The 17,587-nt window shown below is 43.9% G+C and overlaps 1 pseudogene; it reads right to left on the bottom strand.

Annotated features, from left to right (window-relative positions):
* Positions 1-6,724: 6,724 nt before the first annotated feature.
* Positions 6,725-7,636, bottom strand: LOC138608557 (coxsackievirus and adenovirus receptor homolog pseudogene; annotated as a pseudogene).
* Between the last annotated feature and the right edge of the window lie 9,951 nt (positions 7,637-17,587).

The following is a 17,587-nucleotide window of genomic DNA, read 5'->3' as shown; positions in this document are numbered from 1 at the left end:
CTCAGAATAAGTGACTTCGAGAAACTCCTCTATGAACTGAAGATGCTTCAGGCGACTGTGCACAAGCATGTGGTTGTCCACCGGCAGAAGGTGGTGAAAAAGAAAACAGGTAATGCTTTCTTTCTTTATTGTGTTATTGTTGTGTATATATTCTGTCATCTATAAAATAGGGATTTGGAAGCTCTAAAATGGGTGGTATATGTGACACTCTTTTCACAGATCAACAGCTTGAGGCAAAGAAGGAAGTGACATTCATGAAGGTCGCCAAAAAGAAAATTCCTGAATTGCTTCGTAAGTACAATTCACTATATATTTATGCATGACAGGAAATTGGGAGATGGAGAGAGGAGAATTGACATAAACCTGACTTGACTAAACTTCATGTATCTGTGTTATGTATTGTAGAATTCTTACCTGCTGATGGAAGTTTTGGTAAGGAACACTGTCAGCTTATGGGCTACCTCATGGGCTACCTCAGTATCCTTACGGGACACCGTGCCATCGTCTTCACCAACATGACCTGCAATCAGGTGATGTCTGCAGACTGCTGGGGTGGTGGAAAAAAGTATAGGATTCTGGTAAGTATTTAAAATATTCTTTGGAAGAGATAGCAAAAACTTTATTAGAATTTTTTTCTTTTCAATTTAAGTCTACCTGTCCATCTTATATCTTTTCCCTAGGTGGATGAACACAAAACCATGGGCTCATTCGGGCAAGCTGCAGTGTGCCTGAACAAGATCGAGTTTGAGTGGCTCAAAAAACTTGCCTGCGGCGACTGCTGCCTTCCTAATGAGGACAGCAATTATGTGTTCCACACAATATTAGGCAGGCACGTCGGGAGGCCCTCACTCTTCCTCCATATGGCTTGGATGAATGCTGGAATGACGGGGCCCATCACCTTCGGCCAGATCCGGAGCAGCGTCTCTACACAGGTAAGTACTCAGGAATGTGATACTTGTCAGGGTCAGGGACTCGGGCCCGAAATGTAGCCAAGTACTTCCAAATTCCCACCTACCATGTCCAGATTCAGATCAAATAGATGGAAATCTGGAAATTATAGATGAGAAGACTTTCAGATTATCAATCATCAATCAATCAATCAAATTTTATTTGTATAGCTCCAAATCATAACCAGGGTTATCTCGAGACACTTTACAGAAAGAGCAGGTCCAGACCGACTCTTTGTTAAGTTATTTAAAGAGAGGCCCAACATGAATCCACCATGAGTAGCACTAAGCAATTCGGCACATTGGCAAGGAAAAACTTCCTTTTAACAGGCAGAAACCTCGAGCAGAACCAGACTCATGTTGAACAGCCATCTGCCTCGACTGGATGGGCCGAAAATGGGATAGAAGGAGATGCAGGATAGAGACAGGCAAAGAGAGCAACAACAACATATGTTCTTGTTACCACAACAACATATGTTCTTGTTACCACAACAACATATGTCCTTGTTACATGAACAACAACAGACACATACTTATGGTTACAATGCCAATAATAGTGGTAGACTAGGGTGAAGATTGGCTAAATAAATAAATAAATAAATACATTAGCGAGAGAAGCAGAGTAATGATAAAGGCTGAGGTAATCGTAATTGTAACAGTTGAAGTCAACAGGTCTACTATTAGCATTAGCAGCAACAATAATGATACTATGGGGAAGGCTGATGTTAGTAGTTGTTGCAGTCGAGCAGGTCCACAGCAGCAGGTGGTCTGCAGCAACGATCCTCAGGAACCTTCAAGACAAGGGAGCACAAGAACTCCCGGGAAGATATGTGGTTAGTAATGTTAATGGGACCAGAAGATACAGAGTTAATGAGCTGCATTAATATGAGAGAGAGACAGAGAGAGAGACAGAGAGAGAGAGAGAGAGAGAGAAAAGCTTGGTGTGTCAGATCCCCCCGGCAGTCTAAGCCTATAGCAGCATAACTATGGGCTAGTCCAAGCCTGAGCCAGCCCTAACTATAAGCTTTATCAAAGAGGAAAGTTTTAAGTCTACTCTTAATAGAAGAGAGGGTGTCTGCCTCCCGGACCTTGACTGGTAGATTGTTCCAGAGGAGGGGGGCCTGGTAATTGAAGGCTCTACCTCCAACACTACTCTTAGAGACTTTAGGTACCACAAGCAGGCCTGCATCCTGGGAGCGCAATGTTCTAGAGGGGTAATATAGTACTATGAACTCTTTAAGATATGATGATGCCTGACCATGAAGAGCTTTGTAAGTAAGAAGAAGGATTTTAAATTCTATTCTATATTTTACAGGAAGCCAGTGCAGAGAGGCTAATACAGGAGAGATGTGATCTCTCTTCCTAGTTCTTGTCAGCACACGTGCTGCAGCATTTTGTACCAGCTGCAGAGTTTTTAGTGACTTATTAGGGCAGCCTGATAGTAACTAGTTACAATAATCCAGCCTGGAAGTAACGAATGCATGGACTAGTTTTTCTGCATCGTTTTGAGACAAGATGTGTCTGTTATGTAACACATATTTCTTCATTTGGGTTTACAGGCCATGCATCACCTCACTGAGAAGGAGAGGAAGCAGGTAGCTCATGCAATGTGCCATGACCCCACAACAGCAGAAAAATTCTATGTAGCTCTGCCAGACAAAGAAATGGGGTACCAAACGAGGAAACTGAGGATGCAAGCCCTCAAGGACGCTTTTGGTAAATCCTCGAAAGATACCGACGATGATGATGATGACTCATCCTTACCAGATGACCCATCTGACGATACGCCGGAGTCAAGCTCTGATGATGAGGAACCCATCCTCGACGACGCACCTGATTCCAGCTCCTCATTGTCCTCTGACGAGATGTTGGTGTTGATGGAAAGAAGAAAGAAGAGGATGGCAGAGATTTCTGAACCCGAGGATGAGCCCCCAGAGGATGAGCCCCCAGAGGATGAGACCTCAGAGGATGAGCCCTCAGAGGATGAGACCCCAGAGGATGAGCCCCCATCTTTTCCAGCTCCTGTGAGTCACAGGAAAAAATTGGACTTCTCAACTGAGTTCAAGAAGCCCTCAGGCAAAACAAGGAGGTCATGCCTGGTTGACATTTCACCTTCCAGGTGTTTGGTGCCAGTTCAACGGATGAAGAAATCCATCGAAGATTATTACTTGAACAAAAGAAACGCAAAAATCAGAAGGCAGGAGGCAGGAGGAAGACGACATAAGGTCACATTTAAGGGAGTGTGGAAGGAGATTCCCCAAACCCCAGTTGAAGAGGGAGTAGGAGGGGGGGAGATTCCAGAAACCCTGGTTGTAGAGACTGCTCTTCCACCCGGAGGAGGAGGCGAGGACATTCGCAAAACGCCACTTGAAGAGGGAGTAGGAGGGGGGGAGATTCCAGAAACCCAGGATGTAGAGACTGCTCTTCCACCCGGAGGAGGAGGCGAGGACATTCCCGAAACCCCACTTGAAGAGGGAGTAGGAGGGGGGGAGATTCCAGAAACCCCGGATGTAGAGACTGCTCTTCCACCCGGAGGAGGAGGCGAGGACATTCCCGAAACCCCACTTGAAGAGGGAGTAGGAGGTTGGGAGATTCCAGAAACCCTGGATGATGTAGAGACTGCTCTTCCACCTGGAGAAGGAGGTGAGGACATTCCCGAAACCCCAGTTGAAGAGATGCCTGTAACCCTGGATCTCTTTTTTGTATATTAGGTAATCATGTTTAAGAAATGATTAGGATTATGTTCTAAAAAATCAAGATGTCCATAAGAGCTATTATATTTGTGGTCTCTTAGCATCTGTTATGCGTCTGTTACTCTTCCAAAATGTCAAGTATGTTCCAAAAAGAAGCCATTTTATATTTCAGGAGGTTATTCATGTATGACCTTTTCAGGTAACCAGCTGTGAGTCAGTTTTTTTTTTTTAATGAAAGGCACGAAGCAATGTCACCTTGTTTACGTATTTATATTTTATACTTACATGTTATATTTATATCTAGACTTTTATAGATATAGCTTGATTTTCAAATCACCACAGCTGTAAAAATACATTTTTCCTAAAAACATGGAGTGTGCTGTCATTGTTTCATTTTTGTCAAATATCTTTCAATTTTCATCTTGAAAAGTCCTATCTAGAACTATCATATTTACATGTAATGGATTGAAATATGGAAGTCATAGATGAGAATCAGGAAGGTGGATTCTCATCTATGGCTTCCATATTTCAATCCATGAGAATAACATGTAATAGATGGAACTATGGAAACCATAGATGGGAATCCACCTTCCCGATTCTCATCTATGGCTTCCATATTTCAATCTATGAACGACTTCCATATTTCAATCTATGGCTTCCATATTTCAATCTATGAACGACTTCCATATTTCAATCTATGGCTTCCATATTTCAATCTATGAGAATAACATGTAATAGATGGAAATATGGAAGCCGTAGATGAGAATCGGGAATGTGGATTTCTTTGGATTCCATATTCCATATTTCCATCTATTACATGTTATTCTCATAGATGGAAATATGGAAGCCGTAGATGAGAATCGGGAATGTGGATTTCTATGGATTCCATATTCCATATTTCCATCTATTACATGTTATTCTCATAGATGGAAATATGGAAGCCGTAGATGAGAATCGGGAATGTGGATTTCTATGGATTCCATATTCCATATTTCCATCTATGACATGTTATTCTCATAGATGGAAATATGGAAGCCGTAGATGAGAATCGGGAATGTGGATTTCTATGGATTCCATATTCCATATTTCCATCTATGACATGTTATTCTCATAGATGGAAATATGGAAGCCGTAGATGAGAATCGGGAATGTGGATTTCTATGGATTCCATATTCCATATTTCCATCTATTACATGTTATTCTCATAGATGGAAATATGGAAGCCGTAGATGAGAATCGGGAATGTGGATTTCTATGGATTCCATATTCCATATTTCCATCTATTTCATGTTATTCTCATAGATGGAAATATGGAAGTCATATATAGAACCCTAACCCTATGAATGGCTTCCATATTTCCATCTATTACATGTTATTTTCATAGATTGAAATATGGAAGCCATAGATGAGAATCGGGAATGTGGATTCTCAGCAAATTTGATGTGTGGGTGCCTTGAGGGATGCTGATGAGCCTCCAAGTGGTCCCAAGTTCCTACGAACAACTTCCAATTTTGGTCCCATAGACATGCATGGTAGTTGGCCCAAAATTGGAAGGACCATTTGTGGGCATTCTCCAATCAGCTACAGGCCCCAAATTTGGTGTGTGGGCGCCTTGGGCGATGCTGATGGGCCTCCAAATTATCCCAAGTCTCTATGAAGTTTTTTCTCACTTGCTAACTCATCATGACATGTGCCTATACTGATGCTGCCACCCTTGTTGGATGCAGCCCTCCATTAGCTTCCAAATGAACTAGGATTCAGCCCACTGTCTGCTTTGGTCTTTGAAATATGAGCCTCTGATGGACTTCCAAATTCTCAAGTACCACATACATTAGATGAAATTTTGGAATGACTTTGTGCCTCAATAACTCAACATTACATCAACTTAGGGAGGTGCAAACATGTTTGTTTGATACAACAATCTACAAGCTTTCATAATTTCTCGGCCTGCGGCCTCCATTTGTCTTCAAAATATCAGCCTTTGAAGAACGTTCAAATTCTCAAATGTCACATACAGTAGATGATGGCCAATAGAATAGATGAGAATTTGGAATTGTCGCACATTGAAAAATATGTAATATTTCAAATTGCATTCAATAGACAAGAATTTGGAATCTTCATTGATTTATATCTGGAATTTAAAAAAATAAAAATATTTCAAAGAATCAACAACTTTGAAATCTGTAATATTTCAAATTTCATTCAATAGACCAGAATTTGGAATCTTCATAGATTGAAATTTGTAATTTTTGTGAATTTTTGTATTTTAAAAGAATCAACAACTGAAACATCGTGAACTTTCTAACAGGCCATTTATTCCAAATATACATGTTTACTTTTATTGTTTTTTTTAAAAGCAAATAAACATCGACCTGTATCTCTTATTTGTCTTTTTTGTGTTGTACAAAATACAAAAAAATGGTCATTGAATATGTGACTTATTGTCCTCAATACAAAGCTCTATTTTCAAAAGAAAATAAACTATTCTGTGTTACATTGGAAGAACCAAACAAACATCAGGGCACAACCCATGAAGATCCAAAATGTTACAAAACAGCTACATCCAAAATGTTACAACAAATGTTACTTGCTCTTAGAAATTTACGATAAACATCAGCCAGATTCCATGTACTAAACAACAAATTCCTTGAAATAGATAAAGTATATTTGAATGTAGAAATACAAAAGTATTCTCAATAAACAAAAACAAACAAATCGGTCTCAAAATGTTTCAAGGAAGCCTTTGAATTTGCAAACAAACATGTGCATGCTCAACAATTATTTCACTTCACTTGTTTTGACATCCAGTCACAGAGGCAGATATGTCATTGTCTCATAGACATTTTCCACTTCACACATTCCACACATATTTTCATAGACTCCATCTTGTCGTTCACCTTTGGAGAGATTTTCAATATGAACGTTATTGAACACATTTTCTCCATTCACACAATTGCTCCATTCCTTCTGTACATATACTGATTACCTGACTTCCACATTCACATATACTGACTTCCACATTCACATCTACACACTTCCACATTCACATATACTGACTTCCACATGTAATTTCAAGTACAATGTTCACATCGTATTACCCATCTGATTTCTTTCCAGGACAATCCTTTTAGGCACAGCCTGCTGCCTCTTCTTCAGTAGCCATTTGTGGGGAGGCAGCTCATCTTCTCTGATCTCATTTCCGAAGTTCTCCACATTTTTTCTTTTGTGACAAAAGAATACAATGGCTGAGATGGTGATGATCATCAGGAGGACAATGACTGTGGCTGCTGCTGAAACTGCTACAATACTAACTTCTGATTTCAATATGACTGTTGTGGTGCATGTTTCAGAACCCACAAGGTTTTCAGCTGTACAGACATAGGTACCCAGTACATCTTCTCCGGTGATTGTTAAAAACAAGTCACCAGAATCAACCATGGCATTGTGGGGGAGCATCTTTTCTCTGCTTTCCTTGGACCATGTGTACCACATTGGGGGGCTACCTTGACTGCCACTGCAACTGAGCACCACCGTCTGACCCATCTCAACTGCAACCTCAGGGTTACACACAGGTTTGGTTGGCCTCTCCATTACATTCAGCCGAGTGATGATGCTGCTGATTCCAGGAAGTTTTCGAACCTTGCACTGGAAGGTGTCCGAGTCTGTTAGCTTCAAGTCATTGATGGTTATTGAACAATTGCCACTTTCAGGATCTGGAGACACAAACTGAACTCTGCTCTGAAATCGACGACCAAAATCACTGTAGATGCGATGATCTCCAGCATACCAGATAACCACTGCGTCTTCTCTCTGTATGTCTGCAGGCTTGGTGCTCCACTCAATATCAATTCCTCCAATGTCTTCAGGAGCAAGGGTGAAGTGACAGCTGAGGGTCACGTCGTCTCCCGCTGCCGCATATACAGGTGATAACGACCATGACACTATCTGCAGTCCATGAGATGGTTTTGCAGTGAAAGGCAATAATGAGAGGGTCATGAACAAATGCCATAGCTTGAGCCTGGTGATCAGAGGCTTTCGATAAGGAGGATGCCTTCGGTGAAATGCTCTAGAGATTGGCATCTGCAGATTTTAAAAGAACAGAGTTTAAATTTGAATCAAATAGACTGAAATGTGGATTTTTGTAACTTTTTTTAGATGAAAATATGGAACCTACCAACATACGGATCCAGATTTCAACTTGTTACATTACACGTTAGCATGCTAGCTAATGCTAAAACCGAACACACATTTTAAAGTGTTCATTTCTTGATAAACCTTTTCAACAACCATTAAAACTTGTGTGCAAAGTCTTCCTAAAACAGTAAAATAACCCGTAACGGTCCAGAGAGGCTAGAAACACTCAAAATATAGTATTTTTGTCAGAGCAACTCACCATTCTGATACAGCTTTCCCGCGTGTGAAAACAAAATGGCTGACACTGAACTTTTAACTTTGTCCCTTCCATATTTCAATCTATGAATTCCAAATTCTCATCTATTTTAATGAATTGGTCATAGATTGAACTCTGGAATTTACATAGATTGAAATGTGGAATATTCCAGGCTCATAAAGCACACTTCCATTTTTTCGTCAATTCCACTCACTGAGGCAGAAAAATGGACTTTGAGCTAGGCGCTTGATTTTGACATATGATGTAGAGCCGGGAGAGACGGTTCAGTCCCACGTCCCTAGCCCTTCGCTAACCTGAGTTATGCCCCCCCCAAAGTCATTTTTCCTAGATGAATGGAACAGATAAAAACTTGGAATTAGTAATTCCACATTCTCATTTGGTTGGTCACATGGTCAGAGGCTAAAGGTCGTGGCAGCCATATTGACTTCACCCACACATGTTCCCTGCAACACAAGGTAAGATGCTCTCTTAAAAGTGCCGATTTGGACGGGCTAATTAGCAGGAACTGGTTTTCAAGTGTTTCTTAAACAGCTTAGACACATTTTTTCAAAAGTTTTTGTGTGAAATCTTGGTGTTTGGTGTGGCTAAGTAATATGCTAAAGTGCTAGCAGTAGCGTTAACCCGCCACGTCATAATAGATTGAAATCTGGAATCGGTTATTCCAGATTCTCATCTGTTAATAGATGAACATTTGGAATTTGACGGTGACAAGTAGGGTAAACTGTGGAGCACTCAAAGTGACTAGAGAAGCACCTATAAGCGTCTGTTTTCTGTTCACCTTTCACCAGTTTGTGAAGCCCAGACAACATGTCCATGTGCCCGAACGACCCTGGCGGCAAGTCCCTGTGGTGCTCAGGGACCGAGCCCGGGCCCACCTCCAATTTCCCGCGTGGGCCCGAGCCCGAGCCCAAGCCCACTGATGAGACCAAGCCCACCAACAAGTCCGTTTTTGGGACCCAGACCAAGCCCTCCGATGAATCCCTCCTGGGGTCCCAGACCGAACCCTTCGATGAATCCCTCCTGGGGACCCAGACCAAGCCCTCCGATGAATCCCTCCTGGGGTCCCAGACCGAACCCTTCGATGAATCCCTCCTGGGGACCCAGATCGAGCCCCCCGATGAATCCCTCCTGGGGACCCAGACTGAGCTTTGACTCGTACCGAGAAAACCCTCCCCCGACTGGGGCCGCTGCCGCACCCCCTACAGGGATGACCCCCGCGACCCCGGCAGAGCCAGAATTCCTGCACATGGTGGCGCTCCCGCCTCCCGCTTTGTTCAAGCCAACGCCTCTGATAGGTCGCAGCAGGTGCCGAAATGAGTCTAATGTCGCCGTGTGTTTGGACACGCACCTCAGGGAGCCTACTGACCTCAGGGAGCCTACTACCATGTGCTGTTCTTTGCCCTCCTCTCAGCAGTGTGGCATTGATTTCCGCTATCTGGTCATTATCTTGCTTATCTACCTGGCCGTCAACTGTATTTCGGTCATCGTGTACTTAATTCTATGGTACACTGGTTAACAATGTACTTTGTTCTTTGTTTTCAAGCCTTGGCATTGTTTTACACATAAATGTTTTCAATTGATGTTTATCTGTTGTTGTCACACACAATATTTGATAATAATAAATAAAAGTTCAATGTTCTTATCAAAGTGTGGTAATTCTATTAAAACGAGGCCCATGTGTTAGCAGGAACTGGTTTCAAATGTTTCTTAAAGACCGTAGACACATTTTAAAAAAAGGTTTTGTCTGAAATCTTTGTAAAAAAAGAGGCGTTTGGTTTGGCTAAGTAACATGCTGAAGCGCTAGGATAATAGATTGAAATCTGGAATCTGTTATTCCAGATTCTCATCTGGAGACGGTTGGTCACATGGTCAGAGGTCAAAGGTTGTGGCAGCCATATTGACTTCACCCACACATGTTCCCTGCAACACAAGGTAAGATGCTCTCTTAAAAGTGCCGATTTGGACGGGCTAATTAGCAGGAACTGGTTTTCAAGTGTTTCTTAAACAGCTTAGACACATTTTTTCAAAAGTTTTTGTGTAAAATCTTGGTGTTTGGTGTGGCTAAGTAATATGCTAAAGTGCTAGCAGTAGCGCTAACCCGCTGTGTCACAATAGATTGAAATCTGGAATCGGTTATTCCAGATTCTCATCTGTTAATAGATGGACATTTGGAATTTGAAGGTGACAAGTAGGGTAAACTGTGGAGCACTCAAAGTGACTAGAGAAGCACCCATAAGTGTCTGTTTTCTGTTCACCTTTCACCAGTTTGTGAAGCCCAGACAACATGTCCATGTGCCCGAACCACCCTGGCGGCAAGTCCCCGTGGTGCTCAGAGACCGAGCCCACCGCCAAGTTCCCGCGTGGGCCCGAGCCCGAGCCGGAGCCCAAGCCCAAGCCCACTGATGAGACCAAGTCCACCAACAAGTCCGCTGCGGGGACCCAGACCGAGCCCTACGATGAATCCCTCCTGTGGAGGATTAGGGTTAGTCCACTGTGGGGACCCAGATCGAGCCCTCCGATGAATCCCCTCCGGGGACCCAGACCAAGCCCTCCGCTGAATCCCCTCCGGGGACCCAGACCGAGCCCTCCGATGAATCTCCTCCGGGGACCCAGACCGAGCCCTCCGATGAATCCCCTCCGGGGACCCAGACCGAGCCCGCCGCCAAGACGCTGACTTTGTCTCGTACAGAGAAAACCCTGCCAGCATCAGAGTAAAGTATACTGGTGGTGAACAGTTGTTTGCAGTCATGTTTTATTTCACGTTGTGCAAATAAAGGTTCTGAGTTCTGCGTACGAGTTTGATTTTGACACATAACAGATTTTGACACATAACAGTGTGACTCTGTCAATAAATTCCAGATTCTCATCTTTTATAATGGGGCCCATGTTAAAACATGAGATTCCACATTCTCATCTACAGGCATCACGGTAGATGATAATTTGGAAGTGTTTTCTCACTTGATAACTCATCATGACATGTGCATATACTGATGCTGCTACCTGTGTTGGATGCAGCCCTCTATTAGCTTCCAAATGAACTAGGATTCAGCCCACTGTCTGCTTTGGTCTTTGAAATATGAGCCTCTGAAATTACTTCCACATTCTCATCTATGGCTTCCATATTTCAATCTATGGCTTCCATATTTCAATCTATGAGAATAACATGGAATAGATGGAAATATGGAAGCCATAGATAGAACCCTAACCCTATGAATGGCTTCCATATTTCCATCTATTACATGTTATTTTCATAGATTGAAATATGGAAGCCATAGATGAGAATCGGGAATGTGGATTTCTATGGATTCCATATTCCATATTTCCATCTATTACATGTTATTCTCATAGATGGAAATATGGAAGTCATAGATAGAACCCTAACCCTATGAATGGCTTCCATATTTTCATCTATTACATGTTATTCTCATAGATTGAAATAGGGAAGCCATAGATGAGAATCAGGAATGTGGATTCTCTGCTATGGCTTCCCTATGTCCATCTATTATCAATCAGTTGTAGATTGGAATTTGTGTCTTTTTTTGCACTTCAAAGAATGAAGAACTGAGATATTGTGCATTTTCTCAAGGAATGTTTATTTTACTCCATAACAAATACAAAATACAGAATTTTTTTGTTTTCCAAATAACAATTTGAAACAACATATCAAATCTTGTAAAAAACTGAACATCATACTAATGAGTGGAGTACTAAAGAGTATGCATCCATTAAATGACTCCCCGGTGCATCATCCTCATCGCTGTTAACAGGCAGGAGAGAGTTAGGACTCCCCGGTGCATCATCCTCATCGCTGTTAACAGGCAGGAGAGAGTTAGGACTCCCCGGTGCATCATCCTCATCGCTGTTAACAGGCAGGACAGAGTTTTGACTCTCCGGTGCATCCACACAACTATCCTCATCCTCATCCTCGTTAACAGATGGGAGAGAGATTGGACTCCCCTGTAGAGACACCAGACAGTCCTCTTTGGGCGTGCCGGTATCCAGGATGATTGTATCGTCATCATCAGACTCAGCTGAGGCAAACACTTTTGCTAGTGGGGGCTTGATGGAACTGTCGCCTTCCTCAAATTCAGGCGGCAGTGACCTCTTTTTTTTTGGCTCAATATCACTGGAAGTCTGACTCCCAGAAAGAAAATCAGTGAAGACTTTAGAAGAGTTTAGTAAGGCTAATATGCAAGGGTCAATTCCAATTTCCAACTTAACTTTAGATAGAAATATGGAAGCTAGCGTCATCCACACCCAAATTTATATTTATCACATTGCAATTACGTTAGCTAGCTAATGCTAAAACTGAAGACACGTTTTTAAATGTTCATTTTTTGATAAACCTTTTCAACAACCTTGGAAACTTCTGCTCAAAGTCCTTATAAAACAGTAGAAATAACTGAAAGCTTTCCAGTGAGGCTAAAAACAGTCAAAAAATAATATTTTTTGAACAGCAACTTACCATTCTGGCACAGTAGTCCCACATGTGAAAACAAAATGGCTGACACTGAACTTTGAACTTTGTAACCGAAAAAATTCAACATTTGTCAATCGTGCTGTACCTGACATATGTGGTAGGGCTTGTTTCAAGATACTCAGAGTCAAATTTTTGAGGCTCTGACCCTGTCCCAACTCTAGTATTTACCCCATTTGTCCCATCCATAGATTAATCTATGTATCCACTCAAGTTCCAAAGATAGTCCTCTATTGGAATGATTGGGGGTTGGAATGTGGGCTCAAAATTGGAAGGAGTAACTGAGGGCGTTCCCCATGAGCTACAGGCCCCAAATTTGGTGTGTGGGTGCTTTGATGGATGCTGATGTTCCTCCAAGTGGTCCCAAGTCTCTATAAACAACTTCCAATTTTGGTCCCATACACATGCATGGGAGTCTGGCCCAAAATTGGAAGGACCATTTGTGGGCATTCCCAATCAGCTACAGGCCCCATATTTGGTGTGTGGATGCCTTGAGGGATGCTGATGTGCCCCCAAGTGGTCCCAAGTCTCTACAAACAACTTCCAATTTTGGTCCCATACACATGCATGGGAGTTGGACCCAAAATTGGAAGGACCATTTGTGGGCATTCCCAATCAGCTACAGGCCCCAAATTTGGTGTGTGGATGCCTTGAGGGATGCTGATGTGCCCCCAAGTGGTCCCAAGTCTCTATGAACAACTTCCAATTTTGGTCCCATACACATGCATGGGAGTTGGGCCCAAAATTGGAAGGACCATTTGTGGGCATTCCCAATGAGCTACAGGCCCCATATTTGGTGTGTGGGTACCTTGTGTGATGCTGATGTGCCCCCAAGTGGTCCCAAGTCTCTATGAACAACTTCCAATTTTGGTCCCATAGACATGCATGGGAGTCGGGCCCAAAATTGGAAGGACCATTTGTGGGCGTTCCCAATCAGCTACAGGCCCCACATTTGGTGTGTGGATGCCTTGAGGGATGCTGATGTGCCCCCAAGTGGTCCCAAGTCTCTAAAAACAACTTCCAATTTTGGTCCCATACACATGCATGGGAGTTGGGCCCAAAATTGGAAGGACCTATAGTGGGCATTCCCAATCAGCTACAGGCCCCACATTTGGTGTGTGGGTGCCTTGTGTGATGCTGATGTGCCTCCAAGTGGTCCCAAGTCTCTATGAACAACTTCCAATTTTGGTCCCATACACATGCATGGGAGTTGGGCCCAAAATTGGAAGGACCATTTGTGGGCATTCCCAATAAGCTACAGGCCCCACATTTGGTGTGTGGGTGCCTTGAGGGATGCTGATGGGCCTCCAAGTCATCCCATGTCTCTTTGAAGAACTTCCAATTTTGACCCCATAAGAATGAATGGCAGTCGGAATGTGGGCTCATATTTGAAGTGCCATTTGTGGGCATTCCCAATCAGCTACAGGCCCCAAATTTGGTGTGTGGTCGCCTTGGGGGATGCTGATGGGCCTCCAAGTCATCCCAAGTCTCTATGAACAACTTCCAATTTTGACCTCATAAGAATGAATGGCAGTCGGAATGTGGGCTCATATTTGAAGTGCCATTTGTAGGCATTCCCAATCAGCTACAGGCCCCAAATTTGGTGTGTGGTCGTCTTGGGGGATGCTGATGGGCCTCCAAGTGGTCCCAAGTCTCTTTGAAGAACTTCCAATTTTGACCCCATAAGAATGAATGGCAGTCGGAATGTGGGCTCATATTTGAAGTGCCATTTGTGGGCATTCCCAATCAGCTACAGGCCCCAAATTTGGTGTGTGGTCGACTTGGGGGATGCTGATGGGCCTCCAAGTCATCCCAAGTCTCTATGAACAACTTCCAATTTTGGTCCCATAGACATACATGGGAGTCGGGCCCAAAATTGGAAGGACCATTTGTGGGCGTTCCCAATCAGCTACAGGCCCCACATTTGGTGTGTGGATGCCTTGAGGGATGCTGATGTGCCCCCAAGTGGTCCCAAGTCTCTAAAAACAACTTCCAATTTTGGTCCCATACACATGCATGGGAGTTGGGCCCAAAATTGGAAGGACCTATAGTGGGCATTCCCAATCAGCTACAGGCCCCACATTTGGTGTGTGGGTGCCTTGTGTGATGCTGATGTGCCTCCAAGTGGTCCCAAGTCTCTATGAACAACTTCCAATTTTGGTCCCATACACATGCATGGGAGTTGGGCCCAAAATTGGAAGGACCATTTGTGGGCATTCCCAATGAGCTACAGGCCCCACATTTGGTGTGTGGGTGCCTTGAGGGATGCTGATGGGCCTCCAAGTCATCCCATGTCTCTTTGAAGAACTTCCAATTTTGACCCCATAAGAATGAATGGCAGTCGGAATGTGGGCTCATATTTGAAGTGCCATTTGTGGGCATTCCCAATCAGCTACAGGCCCCAAATTTGGTGTGTGGTCGCCTTGGGGGATGCTGATGGGCCTCCAAGTCATCCCAAGTCTCTATGAACAACTTCCAATTTTGACCTCATAAGAATGAATGGCAGTCGGAATGTGGGCTCATATTTGAAGTGCCATTTGTAGGCATTCCCAATCAGCTACAGGCCCCAAATTTGGTGTGTGGTCGTCTTGGGGGATGCTGATGGGCCTCCAAGTGGTCCCAAGTCTCTTTGAAGAACTTCCAATTTTGACCCCATAAGAATGAATGGCAGTCGGAATGTGGGCTCATATTTGAAGTGCCATTTGTGGGCATTCCCAATCAGCTACAGGCTCCAAATTTGGTGTGTGGTCGCCTTGGGGGATGCTGATGGGCCTCGAAGTGGTCCCAAGTCTCTTTGAAGAACTTCCAATTTTGACCCCATAAGAATGAATGGCAGTCGGAATGTGGGCTCATATTTGAAGTGCCATTTGTGGGCATTCCCAATCAGCTACAGGCCCCAAATTTGGTGTGTGGTCGACTTGGGGGATGCTGATGGGCCTCCAAGTCATCCCAAGTCTCTATGAACAACTTCCAATTTTGACCTCATAAGAATGAATGGCAGTCGGAATGTGGGCTCATATTTGAAGTGCCATTTGTGGGCATTCCCAATCAGCTACAGGCCCCAAATTTGGTGTGTGGTCGCCTTGGGGGATGCTGATGGGCCTCCAAGTCATCCCAAGTCTCTATGAACAACTTCCAATTTTGACCTCATAAGAATGAATGGCAGTCGGAATGTGGGCTCATATTTGAAGTGCCATTTGTAGGCATTCCCAATCAGCTACAGGCCCCAAATTTGGTGTGTGGTCGTCTTGGGGGATGCTGATGGGCCTCCAAGTGGTCCCAAGTCTCTTTGAAGAACTTCCAATTTTGACCCCATAAGAATGAATGGTAGTTGGAATGTGGGCTCATATTTGAAGTGCCACTTGTGGGCATTCCCAATCAGCTACAGGCCCCAAAGTTGGTGTGTGGTCGCCTTGGGGGATGTAGATTTGTCTGAACATGGTTCGGAGTCAAAGCGACTTTCCTGGATGGAGATATTGTCAGCAACTTGTTGAAATAAAGCACCAGTCATGTTTTTTACAGCAGGGGGTGGTTGCTGTCCCTGCGAGCTTTCCAAATATGTCACTCCCATAGCTGTAGCTGCTTCCTGTGAGGAGATAGAAAAAATCCATAATTCCAAATTCCAAAAATCAAACTGCTCCCCCTGGTGGATTGAAAAATATTGCATGTCGTCCGATCGATATAAAAGTGGTATCAAATTAATCGGCAAGAAAAGCTGAATCCAATGGCGGCATTTACTAAGCTCTAGGTCCATCAGGGAATTTTTAAAATGACAAAAACTGTTGCTTCCAGAAAGTGAACTGAGGGCGCCATGACGATCAGCGGAGTGAGGCAAACATTTCTGTCTGGGTCCCGTCGCTCTACGACAAAGTTGAAAATTGACCAAGTATATAGGGTTACTCCTTTTTAGGGTTAGGGTTAGGGTTAGGTTCTGGGATGGATTAAGGCTTATTTTTCCTCTGTGGGATTCAGGTGCACTGGCCTGGGGGTGTGCCGAAGGTCGATCCCCCCACCTGGATGCTGAAATGGAGGTGAGTAATATCATTTTTAGACTTTATGGTTTGAGTATGATCCGTAATTGCATAAGTATAATGTTTAATATTGTCAGAGTGTACATGGAGACGGAGTCAAATATGGAGATTGAAGTTTTATTATTGCAGAATGTACAGATTGTCAACCAATGTTGTTTTTTTGCAGACCCCCCTGGGCTTGTGAAGGAAAAAAGGAAGGTAAAGTTATTGTTTATATTAGTTTCTTTTCGAATTCAAAAGTCAATTTTGTAACCAGTACCTCTCTGCTCTCCTCCTTGTGGTCTCCAGGGGGAGCTGCCGACCTCCGTCCCTCCAACTGTGTTTTAAATTTTTGTTTGTGAGGGGTTCAGTGGAGGTTCCAGAGTACGTCACTTTGACTTTCTGTGGGAGCCCACTCATCATCACCCTACTCACAGTGCCTGTTTGGTTAACTTTATGGTTGTGAAGGTTTTCAGGTGAGGTGGGCTCATGGGGACCCCCTGAGGACTGAATCGGGGAAACCGGGGTGTCAAAAACTGATGTTCGTGGCTGTTGACGGTGAGATTGGGCCTGTTTCGGTGTTTTGTTGTTCTTTTCAGGCCGACAGCTCCCGGTGGATGGTGTTGTTTCCCATATTTTCTGTGTGGGGGACCTGCAGGTAAGAGGGAGGTGAGAGATGGGATGGAGAGGTTGAATGAATGGATTTTTCTGTAGGGAGGAGCCAGGAGAAGAGTGAGGAGGAGGTGCTGGCGATCGAAGCTGTCGTTTCTCCGCCTCTGCCCGAGCTGTCCGGGGGGTTGATGGTGGGATGCTTTTTTGGGGGTGTAGATCTGATGACTCTGTAGCTCGGTGGACCATTTTAGGCCTCACTGGGGGCTCCGGACTAGGAGTAGCAGAGGTTATTATTTTTTGTACTGTTATTGTGGGTTCCAAATACTGGGAGTTACCTGGGTTCCCCCCGGCTTCGGGCAGGGCGAGAGGCTGTTCCCCCTCACTCGGGTCCGACTCCTCCCAATACTGCTCCTCTGGGGGATTGTCCAGTTCTCCAC

The sequence above is a fragment of the Semicossyphus pulcher genome, unplaced genomic scaffold, assembly GCF_022749685.1.
Source record: "Semicossyphus pulcher isolate SPU_LCO1_2020_fin unplaced genomic scaffold, fSemPul1.0.p SCAF_5, whole genome shotgun sequence".
NCBI classification, from domain to species: Eukaryota; Metazoa; Chordata; class Actinopteri; order Labriformes; family Labridae; genus Semicossyphus; species Semicossyphus pulcher.
The sequence above is the reverse complement of the archived record's forward strand: the minus strand, read 5'-3'. Positions and strand labels throughout refer to the sequence as shown.